This window comes from Ranitomeya variabilis, chromosome 5, assembly GCF_051348905.1.
Source record: "Ranitomeya variabilis isolate aRanVar5 chromosome 5, aRanVar5.hap1, whole genome shotgun sequence".
Classification (NCBI taxonomy): domain Eukaryota; kingdom Metazoa; phylum Chordata; class Amphibia; order Anura; family Dendrobatidae; genus Ranitomeya; species Ranitomeya variabilis.
In genome coordinates, this window is record NC_135236.1 from 187350200 (window position 1) to 187368211 (window position 18012).

The window sequence follows — 18012 nt, forward strand, 5'->3', positions numbered from 1 at the left end:
AAAACAGCAAAAAAAACCGACACAAAAAAAGTGCACACAAATCACGTTTTGCCCCTAAAAAGGCAGCTTTGTGTTAAAGCAAAAATGAACAAAAAAAAAGTACACGTAATTGGTATGGACGGGCCCGGAACGACTCAAACCGGCGGACACCGTAAAACAAATGAATAAAAACCATGCCAAAAATGTAGCTTTTTCATCATACTGACACAAAAAATTTGAATAAAAAGTGGTTAAAAATAATAAGTAACAAAAAATAGTGTAAATTAAAACACCAAGAAGTCCCACAAGAAGAAGCCCTAATATATAGCTCATTTGGAAAAAAAAGTTAAAAAGTTACAGCTCAGAATATAGCGATATAAAAACAGATACATTTTTGTAAAATATGGTTTTTAATCTGTAAAAGTAGCAAAACATAAAAAAATATATAAATCTGGTATCACTATAATCATACTGACTCGATGAACAAAACGGCATTATCACTTTTACCAAATGGTGAACTGCGCAAAAAATGTAAATAAAATGAATAAGTGAATTTCTGTTTTTTGTTCATTCTGCATCTGAAAAATCAGAAAAAGCGAAAACTCATCGAGTAAAAAATAAGCTCTCGTACAGCTCAGTTCGTCAAAAAATAAAAAAGTTATAGCTCTTAAAATATGGCGATTAAAAAATATTTTTTAGAAAAAGAAGATTTTTAGAATGTGATAGTAGAAAAAAATAACAGTACCCACTCTACCTACCAAAAATTGGAATAAGACTTGGTTCACATTTATACTGTGTCTCCGCTGAGCACTTGGTTTCCGTGTAAATACCAAAAAATGCGGTTTAGATAAAGTCCCCCCTATGGAGCCACTCAGTATAATGAGACAGAGTCACTTTGGACTCTGCCTGGTCTCTGTTTCGGCGGTGTCCCATCATTCTAGGCGTCTTTTAGAAGAACAAGTGTTGGGTGTTGTGAATTTGGTTTCTGGGCTCCCCCGGTGGTTACTGGTGGTACTGAACTTGTGTGCTTCATCTCTCTGTTCACCTGTTTCCATCAGGATGTGGGAGTTTCTATTTAGCCTTGCTCCTCAGTCATTTCTATGCCGGCCAACAATGTTACCAGAAGCCTTTCTGTTGCATGTTCCTGCTCCTAGACTACTATCAGCTAAGTTGGACTTGTAGTCCTAAGATTGTTTTGCATTTTTGTTCCAGTTCTCTGTTTTTGAATATTTCTGAGGCTGGAAGCTCTTGTGAGCTGAAATTGCCACTCTGGTGTCATGAGTTGATATTAGAGTCTTAAAGTAATTTCAGGATGGTGTATTGAAAGGGTTTTCAGCTGACTGTGAAGTTCCCTTTTCTGTCTTCCTACTATCTAGTAAGCGGACCTCAATTTGCTAAACCTATCTTCATACTTCGTATGTCATTTTCATCTATAATCACCGACAATATATGTGGGGGCTACTGTCTGCCTTTTGGGGAAAATTTCTCTAGAGGTAAGCCAGGTCTGTATTTTCCTCTGCTAGGGTCAGTCAGTTCTCCGGCTGGCGCTGGGCGTCTAGGGATAAAACGTAGGCACGCTACCCGGCCACTGTTAGTTGTGCGGTAGGTTTAGCTCACAGTCAGCTCGAGTTCCCATCTTCCAAGAGCTAGTCCTTTTGTATGCTTTACTACGGTCTCTTGCCATTTAGAACCATGACAGTAGATTCAGGCTGAAAAAGCCTTGATGGGGCCAGCCAAACTGTCATGGTTCTAAATGGCAAGAGACCGTAGTACACACATAAATGTGACCACACTGGCGTGTGCACAAAACTGATTCAATACTAGCGCATGTGTTATGATCTGGTGGCCTAGGAGCGGCATGAGACATACTCTGGAGAATGTGGTAACTGTACTGACCGCAGACCCTGGACTTAACACCGCAACTAGAAGTAGCCGTGGGATGTACCTACCAATCCTAGACACCTCGACACAGCCGGAGGACTAATTTACCCTATAGATAGAAAAGGGAAAACTATCTTGCCTCAGAGAAAATTCCCAAAGGATAGGCAGCCCCCCACAAATATTGACTGTGAGAGGAGAGGAAAAAACATACACAGGCTGAAAACAGAATTTAGCAAAGGAGGCCAATCTAGCTAAAATAGGAAAGATAGGACAAAGAACTATGCGGTCAGTATTAAAATACTATGAAATGTCCACCACAGATAATACAAAAACTCCACATCTAACTAAAGACATGGAGGGTAAATCTGCCTCTCCAGAGATTCCAGCTTGGCTGCATAAATCCTTACACAGATAAAGCTGGACAAGAAAAAACATGCAATGCACTGAACAATGAGGCCCACAACATGTGGGCAGAAAAACAAGCAGAACTTATCTTGTAGAAATGAACTGCAAGCAGGAGCGACCAGGAAGGGAGGTGAATCCTCCAGAAACAATGAACAACTGGCACTCACTAAAGGGTGAAGCCAGACTAAATAGCCCCGTCCGAAGTGGAGGCACCTGATGACTGCTGTGAAGGACAAACAGCAGCACTACCACTTATAACCACCGGAGGGAGCCCAAGAGCAGAACCCACAAGAGAATTCACAACACGCATGGCCGTGCGGTCATGAGAACCTTAAATAGCTGCAGCAAGAACAGGACCTTCCTAGAAGGATCAATGAGAGGCTGCTACAGAGCCTGAGCACCTTCAGGACCTTCCTGGAGGACCAATGGATTTAGCTGCAGTATCTGAACATGTGACCCTCGATCTCCACTGAGGGATCTTACTCTGGGCATGCTCAGAAAGAGAAAAGCAGGACTTAGCCCCAGAAGCGTCTGCTCGCCGCTGCCCAGTACTGGCTTTAATGGCAGAAGCTGGAAAAGCAGCAGTAACCCTTTGGACAGAGTCAGCCTGAGCAAGACGCTGGGACCGACGTCTCTGCTGAGCAGGCTCCACTGCGGCTGGAGAAGGATGGGAGACCGCAGCGGAGATGGCTCAAGATTCCCCCTGTGCAGAGGTGGGATCTCGACCCCTAATAAACCCCAACATAAGTGCTCAGTGTAGAACACTGTGATCATATCCTTAAACTGAAAACAATCAAAAAATGATATGTACCCCAAAGTGTTACAAATAAAAACTGTAATTTATCCCACGCAAAACCAGCCCTCACTCAGGTCAGGTCCATCTCTCTCATGACAAATATAGGAGGTTCCCATGTAAATGATAGTACAAAGACACTGGAAAGTGACACAATTCACGCTCCCTCAAATAAAATCCAGTGAAATCTGCACTCCAAGTATCTCCCTCCTTCTGAGCCCTACACGTTAGAGCAATTAGATGTGAAAGCAAAAAATTGCAGTTTTTTTCCAGGAAAATACTGTTTTAACAGCAAATTTATAATTTACAGAAGAAGTAATAGGAGAAAATGGGCCCCAGAATTTGTTATGCCATTTCTCCCGATCACAGTGATAACCCATATATGACCAAAAACTAATGTGTTGGGCACATGGCAAAACTCGGAAAGCAAAGAGCGCTATTTCATTTATTTTTTTTTATTTTGGAACCCAGATATTGACACATTTGTTGCATTTGCGGAGGGTTTCTGCTGTTTTGGCATGTCAGGGGTTCTGCAAATTTACACTCTAAAAATCAAATATCGCTCTTTCCTTTCCAAGCCCTGCCATGAGCCCAAACAGCAGTTTTTGACCACATATTGGGGGCATCATCACGCTCAAGAGAAATTGTGTAACAAATTTGAGGTTCATTTTTTCCTATTTTCCATTGTGAAAATTTCAAATTTGAGGCTAAAACAACATTTTAGATGAAAAAAAAAATTGTTACTTTCACATCCACAGTTCCTGTGAAGCACCTATGGGTCAACATGCTCAAAACAACTAGATGAATTCTGTGATTGGTCTAGTTTCCAAAATAAAGTCACTTAAAGGGGTCTCTGCTGTTTTGGTACATCAAGGACCCTGCAAATGAGACATGGTGTCTGCAATCTATTCCAGCAAAATTCAAATTCAAAATTTCATTTCTTCCCTTCCAAGCCTTGCCATGTCTCAGAAGAAAGTGGGTAACAAACTGAGCAGTCCACTTTTACATGTTACCTCTTGCAAAAGTGAAAAATTTGGAGAAAAAGCTACATTTGCGTTAGAATTTTTTTTTCAATATGACGATCTAATGTTATCAAATTCTGTATAGTACATGTAGGTTGAAAATGCTCACTATACCCCTAGATAAAATCTTTGAAGGGTGCAGTTTCTAAAATGGGTCTGTTGTGTTTTTTTTGCTGTTTGGGTACTTTTAGGGCCCTGCAAATGTGACATGGCATCTGTAGTCTATTTTTGCCAAATTTGTGTTCCAAAATTCAAATGGTGCTTCTTCACTTCAAAGCCCTGTCATTTTCCAAACTTTCTGACCACATGTGGGGTATCAACGTGCTCAGAATTCACTGGGTAACAAGTTGTGTTGCCCATTTGAAGTGCTATTCCTTGTAACAGTGAAAAATTTAGGGCTAAAGCCACATTTTAAAGGAAAAACTAAAAATGTATCTTCCTTACATTCCACTTTGAATTACTTCCTGGGTAGCATCTGAATTTTTAACAAATTTCCTGACAGCAGTTTTGAAGTATTTGAGGGGTGCAATTTTTAGAATGGTGTCATTTTTGGTAAGTTTCAAATATTTAGTCCCTTTATAGTCCATTTAAATCTGAACAGGTCCCTAAAGAAACAGGTTTTTGTTTTTTTTAATTTCTTGAAAAAATGAAAAATTGCTGTTAAACTTATAAACCATCTAACATCCTAACAAAATAAAATTACATCTGAAAAATGATGCCTATGCAAAGTAGACATATGAGAATTGTTATTTATTAATTATTTTAAGCAGCATGACTAAGTGGTTAAAGGATATAAAAATAAAGTTTGAAAATTGCAAATTTTTCTAAATTTTCACCAAAATTCCAATAATTTCAGAAATAAAAACAAAAGCTACTAACCTATAGTTACCACTAGCAAAGTATAATGTGTCATAAAAACAATCTCATAATCACTGGGATATGTTGAAGTGTTCCAGAGCTATTACCACATAAAGTGACACTGGTTAGATTTCAAAAATTGTGCTTGGTCATTAAGGCCAAAATTGGCTCTGTGACTTAGGGGTTAATAAAGATATAAGGGGTGCTCTAACTACATATTTGTCTGAAAACTTCGCAACTTTTTAAAGGAAACCTGTCAGCTTATTCATGCATCCCAAGCCAAGGGCAGCATGAATCAGACCGGCTCCTACATTCTGGACAGCTATGTTTTACTATGAAATGTTTCTCATACACACATATGGAGGGTCCGGTCAGTCTAGCAGAGCGCACAGAGAAAATACACCCGGGTCCTCCCTTTTGGACTAGTCACTAGTCGCGCTTTGAACTATGTTTTTCTCTGAAATGCACATGATTTAGAGTAAGACATAGACGTTTAGAAATGCAGGAGTCGGACTCTGATTCATGCTGGTTCTGGCAGCCTGAATCAGATGACTGGTTCCCTTATAACAAGTCAGCCATGGTGATTAGCTAAAAACATAATTGGCAGCATTGCCTACTGTCTCCTTCCCCATCAACCTGTAGACTGTAAGCCCACAAGGGCAGGGTCCTCTCCTCTCTGCACCGGTCTGTCATTGTTAGCTTGTTCATTGTAATTTATGTTTGTATTTTATATGTCCCTTTTCACATACACAGCAACATGGAATCAATGGTGCTCTAAAAATAATTATTAATAATAATAATAATAATAATAATGATTCCCCTAAAAAAAAGGATTACATTAAATCAATTTGATTCCATAAAAACCCTTATTGTGACTGGATGTTATACTGTCTTTCTTGTGAGGAGTCGCAGCAAGGGGCCATTATTGTAAAAAAAATCATAAATTAATTTTGGCATCAGCTTCTCATAGACATACAGCATCGGGCAGCAGCTGGCACTCAGTTCAACTCGTAGCAGAAGTGCGTTAGGTAAATGTGCTCATTTAGTTCCCATAAATGAACCTGCCCTTTTAATTATGCTGTTTGTTATTGTAAATGTAAAGTTTATAATAAGTAACTCCAATAAAAACATTGGATATTAGGAGAATAAACAAAAAATCACATGTGTGCTAGTAAAAATCTATGCTCCTTCAGGCCATGTCAGACTCGCTGCTTTCTTTGGACACCGTCCTATAAACAGGATTAAACAACAACAGTATTTAGATGAAAAGCAATTTACAATTGAACACCTACTTTATGATGTCGTCACAACTAATGTCTCGCCAAGAACGTCTCCCTAGACAATGATTTGTGGCCTGCAGACGGTGATGAAATGTGAGTCCACGTCAGCAGAATGATATGTTTGTTTAGATGACTTAGTGTTAGAGTCTAAACACCTGCCAAACCATTTGTAGTTCCAGCCAAAAACATGTCACAGCTTCGGCATAAAGGATTCAGTAGTATGTGTTACATATAAGCGGCGCTGATCTCCCCTGACAAGTTCTGAAGAACATCCCAAATACACCGTAAGCTATGATCTCAAAATATTACCTAAATACAGAATCGTTTATTTCATGTCTTCCTCTTTTACACAATATACAACTTTCTCATCTGGTGGCGCTGTGCAGGTAAAACGCAGCCCTAGTTAGGAAAGGTATTGGGAAAGAAAGTGCAAATTGAGCCTCTTCCCATTTGTTCTAGGGGTGGTGGTGATCCCAGTGGTTAGATCCTGGTCAGTAACTTATTGCATATTTGAGAGATTTTCCATAACATCATACAATTAGAAACCTCTTTATAGGGAATCTATTAGCAGGTTTTTGCTATTTAATCTCAGAGTAGCATAATAGAAGGGATGGGATCATTATTTCAGGGATGTGTCACTGTGTGCTGTAGTTTCAATGCAAACAGTGTTTTATCAGCAGGAGATTAACACTGCCTGGACTACAGCTCACGTGAACAGCTTTCAGGCTAATCTGTGTGACCCCGCCCCCACCACTGATTGGGCAGCTTGCTGCCAATGCACAGTATATACAGGAAGCTACCAATCAAATGTGTGGGCTGGGTTATACACAGCCTAAAAGTCTTCGCTTTGCTACAGCTATGTCAGAGAAAACAGGTATTCTATGAAAAGTACACCAAGCAGCCCAGTAAGTGACACATCCCTGGAATCAAGCTTTTCTGCCCTATATTATGGTGCTCTCAGATTATACAGCAAAAATCTGCTGACCAATTCCCTTTAAGGCCCAGGTCAGGTGGCTGCATGAAAAAGTGGGTCACTTATAACCACAAATTTGGATGTGATTGGCTCCGAGTGCAGCTTTCCGTGTGCTTGTCCACATCACAGGGGCAGGATCTGCTCTGCCTTCTGTTACATATATTTTTGTGGTCCATAAGATAGATCAGAAAAGTGTATGGTGGGATTATTTTCCATGTATACCGTCAGTCCATGTGTAAAATCTCCCATGTACACTAGCCCAGAGGTCCCCAACCTTTTTTGCACCAGGGACCGGTGTTGTGAAATTGGATTTTGGGCTCCCCCGGTGGCCACTGGTGGAATTGAACTGGTGTGCATCATCCCCTCTGTTCACCTGTTCCCATCAGGATGTGGGAGTCGCTATTTAGCCTTGCTCCTCTGTCACTTCCATGCCGGTCAACATTGTAATCAGAAGCCTTTCTGTGCATGTTCCTGCTGCTAGACAACTTCCAGCTAAGTTGGACTTTAGTCCATGTTTGTTTTTGCATTTTGTTCCAGTTCACAGCTGTAGTTTTGTTTCTGTGTCTGGAAAGCTCTTGTGATCTGAAATTGCCACTCTGATGTTATGAGTTAATACCAGAGTCTTAAAGTAATTTCAGGATGGTGTTTTGATAGGGTTTTCAGCTGACCATGAAAGTGTCCTTTCTGTCTTCCTGCTATCTAGTAAGCGGACCTCAATTTTGCTAAACCTATTTTCATACTACGTTTGTCATTTAATCTAAAATCACCGCCAATATATGTGGGGGCCTCTGTCTGCCTTTCGGGGAAATTTCTCTAGAGGTGAGCCAGGACTATATTTTCCTCTGCCAGGATTAGTTAGTCCTCCGGCCGGCGCTGGGCGTCTAGGGATAAAACGCAGGCAACGCTACCCGGCTACTGTTAGTTGTGCGGCAGGTTTAGTTCATGGTCAGTTTAGTTTCCATCCTTCCAAGAGCTAGTTCTTATGTTTGCTGGGCTATGTTCTCTTGCCATTGAGAACCATAACAGTTTGACCGGCCCCAAAGGGTTAAATTAATTGACAGAGAAAGGAGAGAAAAGAGAAGTCTGCTGAAGATTTTTTTTTTTTTTCTCCCTTCAGTTCTGAGTGTGCTTGTAATTGAATCTCTTGCAAGTCTGCCTATATTGCAGCCTTCCTCTCTCTCTCTCCTTCTAATCCTGGAATGGCTCTGTGTTCACCTGTTTAAAATGGATATTCAGAGTTTAGCTGCAGGTTTGAATAATCTCACCACGAAAGTTCAAAATGTACAAGATTTTGTTGTTCAGGTTCCTATATCTGAACCTAGAATTCCTTTGCCTGAATTTTTCTCGGGGAATAGATCTTGCTTTCAAAATTTCAAAAATAATTGCAAGTTGTTTTTGTCCCTGAAATCTCGCTCTGCTGGAGATCCTGCTCAGCAGGTCAGGATTGTGATTTCCTTGCTCCGGGGCGACCCTCAGGATTGGGCTTTTGCATTGGCTCCAGGGGATCCTGCGTTGCTCAATGTGGATGCGTTTTTTCTGGCCTTGGGGTTGCTTTATGAGAAACCCCAGTTAGAACTTCAGGCGGAAAAGGCCTTGATGTCCCTATCTCAGGGGCAAGACGAAGCTGAAATATACTGCCAGAAATTTCGTAAATGGGCTGTGCTTACTCAGTGGAATGAGTGCGCCCTGGCGGCGAATTTCAGAGAGGGTCTCTCTGACGCCATTAAGGATGTTATGGTGGGGTTCCCTGTGCCTGCGGGTCTGAATGAGTCCATGACAATGGCTATCCAGATCGATAGGCGTCTGCGGGAGCGCAAACCTGTGCACCATTTGGCGGTGTCTACTGAGAAGACGCCAGAGAATATGCAATGTGATAGAATTCTGTCCAGAAGTGAACGGCAGAATTTTAGACGGAAAAATGGGTTGTGCTTCTATTGCGGTGATTCAACTCATGTTATATCAGCATGCTCTAAGCGTACTAAGAAGCTTGATAAGTCTGTTTCAATTGGCACTTTACAGTCTAAGTTTATTCTATCTGTGACCCTGATTTGTTCTTTATCATCTATTACCGCGGATGCCTATGTCGACTCTGGCGCCGCTTTGAGCCTTATGGATTGGTCCTTTGCCAAACGCTGTGGGTATGATTTGGAGCCTCTTGAAACTCCTATACCCCTGAAGGGGATTGACTCCACCCCATTGGCTAGCAATAAACCACAATACTGGACACAAGTAACTATGCGGATTAATCCGGATCATCAGGAGATTATTCGCTTTCTTGTGCTGTATAACCTACATGATGTGTTGGTGCTTGGATTGCCATGGCTGCAATCTCATAACCCAGTCCTTGACTGGAAAGCTATGTCTGTGTTAAGCTGGGGATGTAAGGGGACGCATGGGGACGTACCTGTGGTTTCCATTTCATCATCTATTCCCTCTGAGATTCCTGAATTCTTGACTGAATATCGTGACGTTTTTGAAGAACCTAAGCTTGGTTCATTACCTCCGCACCGGGAGTGCGATTGTGCCATAGATTTGATTCCGGGTAGTAAATACCCTAAGGGTCGTTTATTTAATCTGTCTGTGCCTGAACATGCTGCTATGCGAGAATATATAAAGGAGTCCTTGGAAAATGGACATATTCGTCCTTCGTCATCTCCCTTAGGAGCCGGTTTTTTCTTTGTGGCTAAGAAAGATGGCTCTTTGAGGCCGTGTATTGATTATCGGCTTTTGAATAAAATCACGGTTAAATATCAATATCCGTTGCCACTGCTGACTGATTTGTTTGCTCGCATAAAGGGGGCCAAGTGGTTCTCTAAGATAGATCTCCGTGGGGCGTATAATTTGGTGCGAATTAAGCAGGGGGATGAGTGGAAAACCGCATTTAATACGCCCGAGGGCCACTTTGAGTATTTGGTGATGCCTTTTGGTCTTTCTAATGCACCTTCGGTCTTTCAGTCCTTTATGCATGACATTTTCCGTGATTATTTGGATAAATTTATGATTGTGTATCTGGATGATATTTTGATTTTTTCGGATGACTGGGACTCTCATGTCCAGCAGGTCAGGAGGGTTTTTCAGGTTTTGCGGTCTAATTCCTTGTGTGTGAAGGGTTCTAAGTGCGTTTTTGGGGTTCAAAAGATTTCCTTTTTGGGATATATTTTTTCCCCCTCTTCCATCGAGATGGATCCTGTCAAGGTTCAGGCTATTTGTGATTGGAGGCAACCCTCTTCTCTTAAGAGTCTTCAGAAATTTTTGGGCTTTGCTAACTTTTATCGTCGATTTATTGCTGGTTTTTCTGATGTTGTTAAACCATTGACTGATTTGACTAAGAAGGGTGCTGATGTTGCTGATTGGTCCCCTGCTGCTGTGGAGGCCTTTCGGGAGCTTAAGCGCCGCTTTTCTTCCGCCCCTGTGTTGCGTCAGCCTGATGTTGCTCTTCCTTTTCAGGTTGAGGTCGACGCTTCTGAAATCGGAGCTGGGGCGGTTTTGTCGCAGAGAAGTTCCGATTGCTCCGTGATGAGACCTTGTGCTTTTTTCTCGCGTAAATTTTCGCCCGCCGAGCGGAATTATGATGTTGGGAATCGGGAGCTTTTGGCCATGAAGTGGGCTTTTGAGGAGTGGCGTCATTGGCTTGAGGGGGCTAGACATCAGGTGGTGGTATTGACTGACCACAAAAATCTAATTTATCTTGAGTCCGCCAGACGCCTGAATCCTAGACAGGCGCGCTGGTCGTTGTTTTTCTCTCGGTTTAATTTTGTGGTGTCCTACCTGCCGGGTTCTAAGAATGTTAAGGCGGATGCCCTTTCTAGGAGTTTTGAGCCTGACTCCCCTGGTAATTCTGAACCTACAGGTATCCTTAAGGATGGAGTGATATTGTCTGCCGTTTCTCCAGACCTGCGGCGGGCCTTGCAGGAGTTTCAGGCGGATAGACCTGATCGTTGCCCACCTGGTAGACTGTTTGTTCCTGATGATTGGACCAGTAAAGTCATTTCTGAGGTTCATTCTTCTGCGTTGGCAGGTCATCCTGGAATCTTTGGTACTAGGGATTTGGTGGCAAGGTCCTTCTGGTGGCCTTCCCTGTCTCGAGATGTGCGAGGCTTCGTGCAGTCTTGTGACGTTTGTGCTCGGGCCAAGCCTTGTTGTTCTCGGGCTAGTGGATTGTTGTTGCCCTTGCCTATCCCGAAGAGGCCCTGGACGCACATCTCGATGGATTTTATTTCGGATCTTCCTGTTTCTCAGAAGATGTCTGTCATTTGGGTGGTGTGTGATCGTTTCTCTAAGATGGTCCATTTGGTTCCCCTGCCTAAGTTACCTTCTTCCGAGTTGGTTCCTCTGTTTTTTCAAAATGTGGTCCATTTGCATGGTATTCCGGAGAATATCGTTTCTGACAGAGGTACCCAATTCGTGTCTAGATTTTGGCGAGCATTCTGTGCTAGGATGGGCATAGATTTGTCTTTCTCGTCTGCTTTCCATCCTCAGACTAATGGCCAGACCGAGCGGACGAATCAGACCTTGGAGACATATTTGAGGTGTTTTGTGTCTGCAGATCAGGATGATTGGGTTGCTTTTTTGCCTTTAGCGGAGTTTGCCCTCAATAATCGGGCCAGCTCTGCCACCTTGGTGTCTCCCTTTTTCTGTAATTCGGGGTTTCATCCTCGATTTTCTTCTGGTCAGGTGGAATCTTCGGATTGTCCTGGAGTGGATGCTGTGGTGCAGAGGTTGCATCAGATTTGGGGGCAGGTGGTGGACAATTTGAAGTTGTCCCAGGAGAAGACTCAGCTTTTTGCCAACCGCCGGCATCGGGTTGGTCCTCGGCTTTGTGTTGGGGACTTGGTGTGGTTGTCTTCTCGTTTTGTCCCTATGAGGGTTTCTTCTCCCAAGTTTAAGCCTCGGTTCATCGGCCCGTACAAGATATTGGAGATTCTTAACCCTGTGTCCTTCCGTTTGGACCTCCCTGCATCTTTTTCTATTCATAATGTTTTTCATCGGTCATTATTGCGCAGGTATGAGGTACCGGTTGTGCCTTCCGTTGAGCCTCCTGCTCCGGTGTTGGTTGAGGGCGAGTTGGAGTACGTTGTGGAAAAAATCTTGGACTCCCGTGTTTCCATATGGAAACTCCAGTATCTGGTCAAATGGAAGGGATACGGTCAGGAGGATAATTCTTGGGTGACTGCCTCTGATGTTCATGCCTCCGATCTGGTCCGTGCCTTTCATAGGGCTCATCCTGATCGCCCTGGTGGTTCTGGTGAGGGTTCGGTGCCCCCTCCTTGAGGGGGGGGTACTGTTGTGAAATTGGATTTTGGGCTCCCCCGGTGGCCACTGGTGGAATTGAACTGGTGTGCATCATCCCCTCTGTTCACCTGTTCCCATCAGGATGTGGGAGTCGCTATTTAGCCTTGCTCCTCTGTCACTTCCATGCCGGTCAACATTGTAATCAGAAGCCTTTCTGTGCATGTTCCTGCTGCTAGACAACTTCCAGCTAAGTTGGACTTTAGTCCATGTTTGTTTTTGCATTTTGTTCCAGTTCACAGCTGTAGTTTTGTTTCTGTGTCTGGAAAGCTCTTGTGATCTGAAATTGCCACTCTGATGTTATGAGTTAATACCAGAGTCTTAAAGTAATTTCAGGATGGTGTTTTGATAGGGTTTTCAGCTGACCATGAAAGTGTCCTTTCTGTCTTCCTGCTATCTAGTAAGCGGACCTCAATTTTGCTAAACCTATTTTCATACTACGTTTGTCATTTAATCTAAAATCACCGCCAATATATGTGGGGGCCTCTGTCTGCCTTTCGGGGAAATTTCTCTAGAGGTGAGCCAGGACTATATTTTCCTCTGCCAGGATTAGTTAGTCCTCCGGCCGGCGCTGGGCGTCTAGGGATAAAACGCAGGCAACGCTACCCGGCTACTGTTAGTTGTGCGGCAGGTTTAGTTCATGGTCAGTTTAGTTTCCATCCTTCCAAGAGCTAGTTCTTATGTTTGCTGGGCTATGTTCTCTTGCCATTGAGAACCATAACAGACCGGCTTTAAGCAAGACCAGTTTTCCATGGCCCGGTGGGGGTGGGGCAGGGGCGGGGCTTTGGTCATATGGGGGTGGGGTTATGGAGGGATGGAGCTTATATTATAACTATCCTGCACTGATACATTATGACGAACCCTCTGCTGTGTGATGGTTCACTAATAATATTGTAACTCAGATGTAGCAGGGCTGGATTTGTTCTTTTTCTTTCGCTCCTTGACAGTTTCCTGATCATTCCATAACATTTCCTCCGGCACGGCGGTGCGGATGTAGCAGACCTGTGCTAGTCATTGATCATGTGCTCTCAAGAGAAGTTATCGGTCCACACTGCACTGCTAAAAGTACCACAAAGCTTTAGCATGAGGCCAGATGTAGCAGAGAGGAATGTGTCACTTGTAGATTTCATACACAGAGTGATTCATTTGTCGGGTTTATGAAACACTGAACACAGATGTAGCAGAGCTGATGGTGTCACAGCAGAGTACATTCATTAATCATTAATGAATGTACTCTGCTGTGACACCATCAGCTCTGCTACATCTGTGTTCAGTGTTTCATAAACCCGACAAATGAATCACTCTGTGTATGAAATCTACAAGTGACACATTCCTCTCTGCTACATCTGGCCTCATGCTAAAGCTTTGTGGTACTTTTAGCAGTGCAGTGTGGACCGATAACTTCTCTTGAGAGCACATGAGTAACAAACAGTAAATAACAAACTCAGCTCTGCTACATCAGTAAAAAACCAATTGATTAATGATTAATCAATTGGTTTTTTACTGATGTAGCAGAGCTGAGTTTGTTATTTATTAAGTTTCATGGCCACTTCATGAAATCATATCACCAAAAAAATATTCAGCACTGCTACATCTTATACCCCAGCTCCCCACACATGGACCCTGCACAGCCGCCGGTAATACGTTCATTCAGAGGGGCCCAGCCCGCTGTTCCCGCACACACGCACAGGCACCCATGGTGACTCCGGAAATACATGGCGGGCTGTGGAAGCCGCCCGCCCTGCTCGTACAGCGGGAGATGGGAGGAGGGAGTGGCGGATGAGGGGGAGGAGACTTCCGCCCGAACTCCACGGCCGCCCACCAAAGGGGGAATGACGAACGCTGCGGCGCTGGAGTGTGACGAACGCTGCGGCGCTGGAGTGTGACAAGCCGCACAACCGGCGTGTTTAGCCGCTGTCAGCGGCGCCGCGGACCGGCTGCAAAACCCCAACGGCCCGGTCCTGGTCCGCGGACCGGCGGTTGGGGACCTCTGCACTAGCCCATTGGCTACGATTGGTTCATGTTCATTCCTTCTTGTACAAAGACAGCACATGAACTGAAAACTCTCTCGCAGAACATGAAGAACGTAGACATGTAGTTTGCGAATGACAGTACTGTGTATATGCACAATGCCTTAACCTGTTTTGATTTACGGTATAAAACTGAACAAAACATTCAGCAAGTTTCAAAGGTTAACAGCCAAAAACACTCACACAAAAACGATTAACTGCAAACCACAGCTGAAAAAAAAAAGTTTGGGAAGTTTGAAAAGTAAGACATGTTTACACATTTCCAAGTGATTCTAATCCATTAAGTTTTCTGTTTAGCTAAAATCATATAAATAGAAAAGTGTAAGATAAAGAGTTTCCTGAGCCAATAAACAATACACAAAGGTTAAGCAGCAACAGCGAACATGTTGGGTTGTAACTCATATTACAAAGGGTGTTGTTTAGCACTTCAGCTGATGCATTGAAAATCTTTCAGATCTTCATAACCAAAATCCATCCACAGTGATACTAAAAATTATATGTTTATTTAATTTCATTGTATAAATGCCAATTCATTTTAACAAAAAACAAAACAAAAACAATTTTCATGGTTTCCATAAATATTTCAAAATTGAAATAATTAACAATATGGAGCATTCAGTGCCCTGTGGCATTAACTAGGTTAAAGCAGCCCTCCAAAACTGACATTAAATATGACACCGTACTGTCCTCCATTCTGCTGACACTGCCTCCGTTTGACATATTAGCGCCCTGGTTTCTTCATGCCAAAAATGGCCACAACCGCAGTGAAGAACACTGTGGAAGGTCTGAACTGTACCTCCCCATATTTTTCTATTGGTGTGGGATGGACGAACTCGGATTATGACGGTACTGTGTCCATTCTACTGAACAGTACAGTCAGGGTAGGAATAATTCAGACTCTCCACAGCACTTTATGAACCCCTGCAGAAGCCATTTATTAGTAAGAAAAATTCAGGGCACCAATCTGACAGATGGAGGCAGCAGCAGAGTGGGGAATACAATAGAAATGTCTAGAGGAGGAGGAAGGAAGGGATCTGGCATGATCAAAAATCCAAGTTATTCACAAGCCATCCTATGACTAAGGGCACCTGTGTTGCGCCAGAAAACGTGTCAGGTTTTATCATGTTTGCTTGGATCCTTCTTTTAGTGGCTTATGAATAAATTGGATATTGACATTGGATGGTTATGACAGATCCCTTCCTTCCTCCTCCTCCTCACAGCTGTACCTCACCAGCAGAAGCAGCGCCCTCTTCATGTACCTCCATCCTGGACATTGATTATTTTGCAGCGTGGTAATCTCAGTCTATTTTTCGCTTTTCCCTTCTCAAGGTACAATAAAAATGTATAGTCACCATTAAAGATGGGGGTGGAGAGTCACCTTAACAATGGAACTGGAATTCTATTTGCCCTTCCTTACTGTTGCTGGGAAAAAAATGGAAAGCTTGCACACTTGTTATTACTTATCAATCCATAGTGTGTATATTTTTTAAGGAGAGATAATTAATTTGATGCCCTCTTTGGATGAGTTGGCAATGTAGACCTATGGTACATATGTGTGCACGAGTTGGAAGGGACCTCCTGGGTCATCTGGTCTAACCCCCTGCTCAAAGCAGGATCCACTAACTCATCCTAGACAGATGTCTGTCCAGCCTCTGTTTGAAAACTTCCATTGAAGGAGAACTCCCCACCTCTCGTGGTAGCCTGTTCCACTCATTGATCACCCTAATTGTCAAAAAGTTTTTTCTAATATCTAATCTGTGTCTCCTCCCATTCAGTTTCATCCCATTGCTTCTAGTCTTTCCTTGTGCAAATGAGAATAAAGATGATCATTCTACAATGTGACAGCCCTTGAGATATTTGTAGACAGCTATTAAGTCTCCTCTCAGTCTTCTTTTTTTGCAAGCTAAACATTCCCAAATCCTGTAACTGTTCCTCATAGGACATGGTTTGCAGACCAGTCACCATTCTGGTCGCTCTTCTCTGAACTTGCTCCAGTTTGTTGATGTATTTTTTAAAATGTGGTGCCCAAAACTGGACACAGTATTCCAGATGAGGTCTGACCAATGAGGAGTAGTGGGCAATAATGACTTTGTGTGATCTAGACTGTATGCTTCTGATAATACATCCCAGAATTGCATTTGCCTTTTTTGCTGCTGCATCACACTGTAGACTCATGTTCAGTTTATGATCTATTAGTTTACCCAAGTCTTTTTCACATGTGCTGTTGCTTAACCCTATTCCTCCCATTCTGTATATGCTTTTTTCATTTTTATTGCCCAGATGTAGTACTTTGCATTTTTCCTTGTTAAAGACCATTCTGTTAGTTGCTGCCCACTGCTCCAGTTTATTTATATCTCTTTGAATCCTCTCTCTCTGTTCTCTAGTACTAGCTATCCCTCCTAGCTTTGTGTCATCAGCAAATTTAATCAGTGTACCCTCAATTCCTTTTCATGTACCAAGACCTACAATTCCACATCCAAAGCCTGCCAACATGGCAGATAACAGCAGTTGACATGTCAAGTCTGACATTGCCAAAATCTAATTTTCCAGGGAGTCCACATTGGCAGCCTATTGGAAACCACTATATATGTAGCACACAGGATACACCTGTCAATTTCCAAATATCATTCAGAATTCAGTATATAACGAACCCCGGCATTATTTCATCCCTGAATTCTAATATTTCTCCTTTATGTAACTATAGGAAGCTTCTCTCCTTCTAGCTTCTATCATCTATACAGACAGCGAGTGATAAAACACATCATTTATTTGCTATCTTAGCTTGATGAATATATTATATCTCCAAGAATCTTAATGCCATTTCAAGTAGCTCTACACTCACCAATGCATACCATTATTTTACCACTTAATATTCAATTAAAGAGTAAATGTTTTGATTGAAATTGAGAAGAAGTTTGTCATTTTTTCCACTTTGAATAAAAAAAAAAAACCTTGATGTCAGGGAGATGATTGAGAACTGCTTTTTCAAGCTGTGTCAGTTTTATTGTCCATTTAATTGGCTGATATCACCAAACTCATGTATTTTCTAACAAAGTTACAAGAGACACGTTCGCCAGGAGTGGAATGGAAACCCCCTTAACTGCGGCTTTTTTCTGGCCATCGCAAAGTATATTTGGCATATTTAGTAAGAAATGGAGGAGAAACAAAAGTAAGATACCCTTATTCCAAATATATTTCAATCTTTCAGCTAATTAATAACTTATAATAACATTTTTAATGCTGCATTATAGTCTGAGTCACAGTCAGCTGCATGGTGCCTCTGTGTGGCAGTATTTTCTCCCCATAATACAGCATGCGATGACAATTCGAAGCATACAGCAGGACAGTATGGGCGCACAGATTTATATTTATGCAGCACTATAAGAGCCATGTGCATAAGAGCTGAACATAATGACCGGAATATATGATTTTAATGAATGATACCTTTACGTAGTTTTGTAGCTATATCTTTACCACTGGTGTATGTATGTAATTTGCTACT

General features: G+C 42.4%; 1 protein-coding gene across 4 annotated transcripts in view; it reads right to left on the minus strand.

Annotated features, from left to right (window-relative positions):
- Positions 1–18012, minus strand: part of ADAMTSL3 (ADAMTS like 3) — a 793440-nt gene that overhangs the window by 313931 nt on the left and 461497 nt on the right. The window lies entirely within an intron of this gene.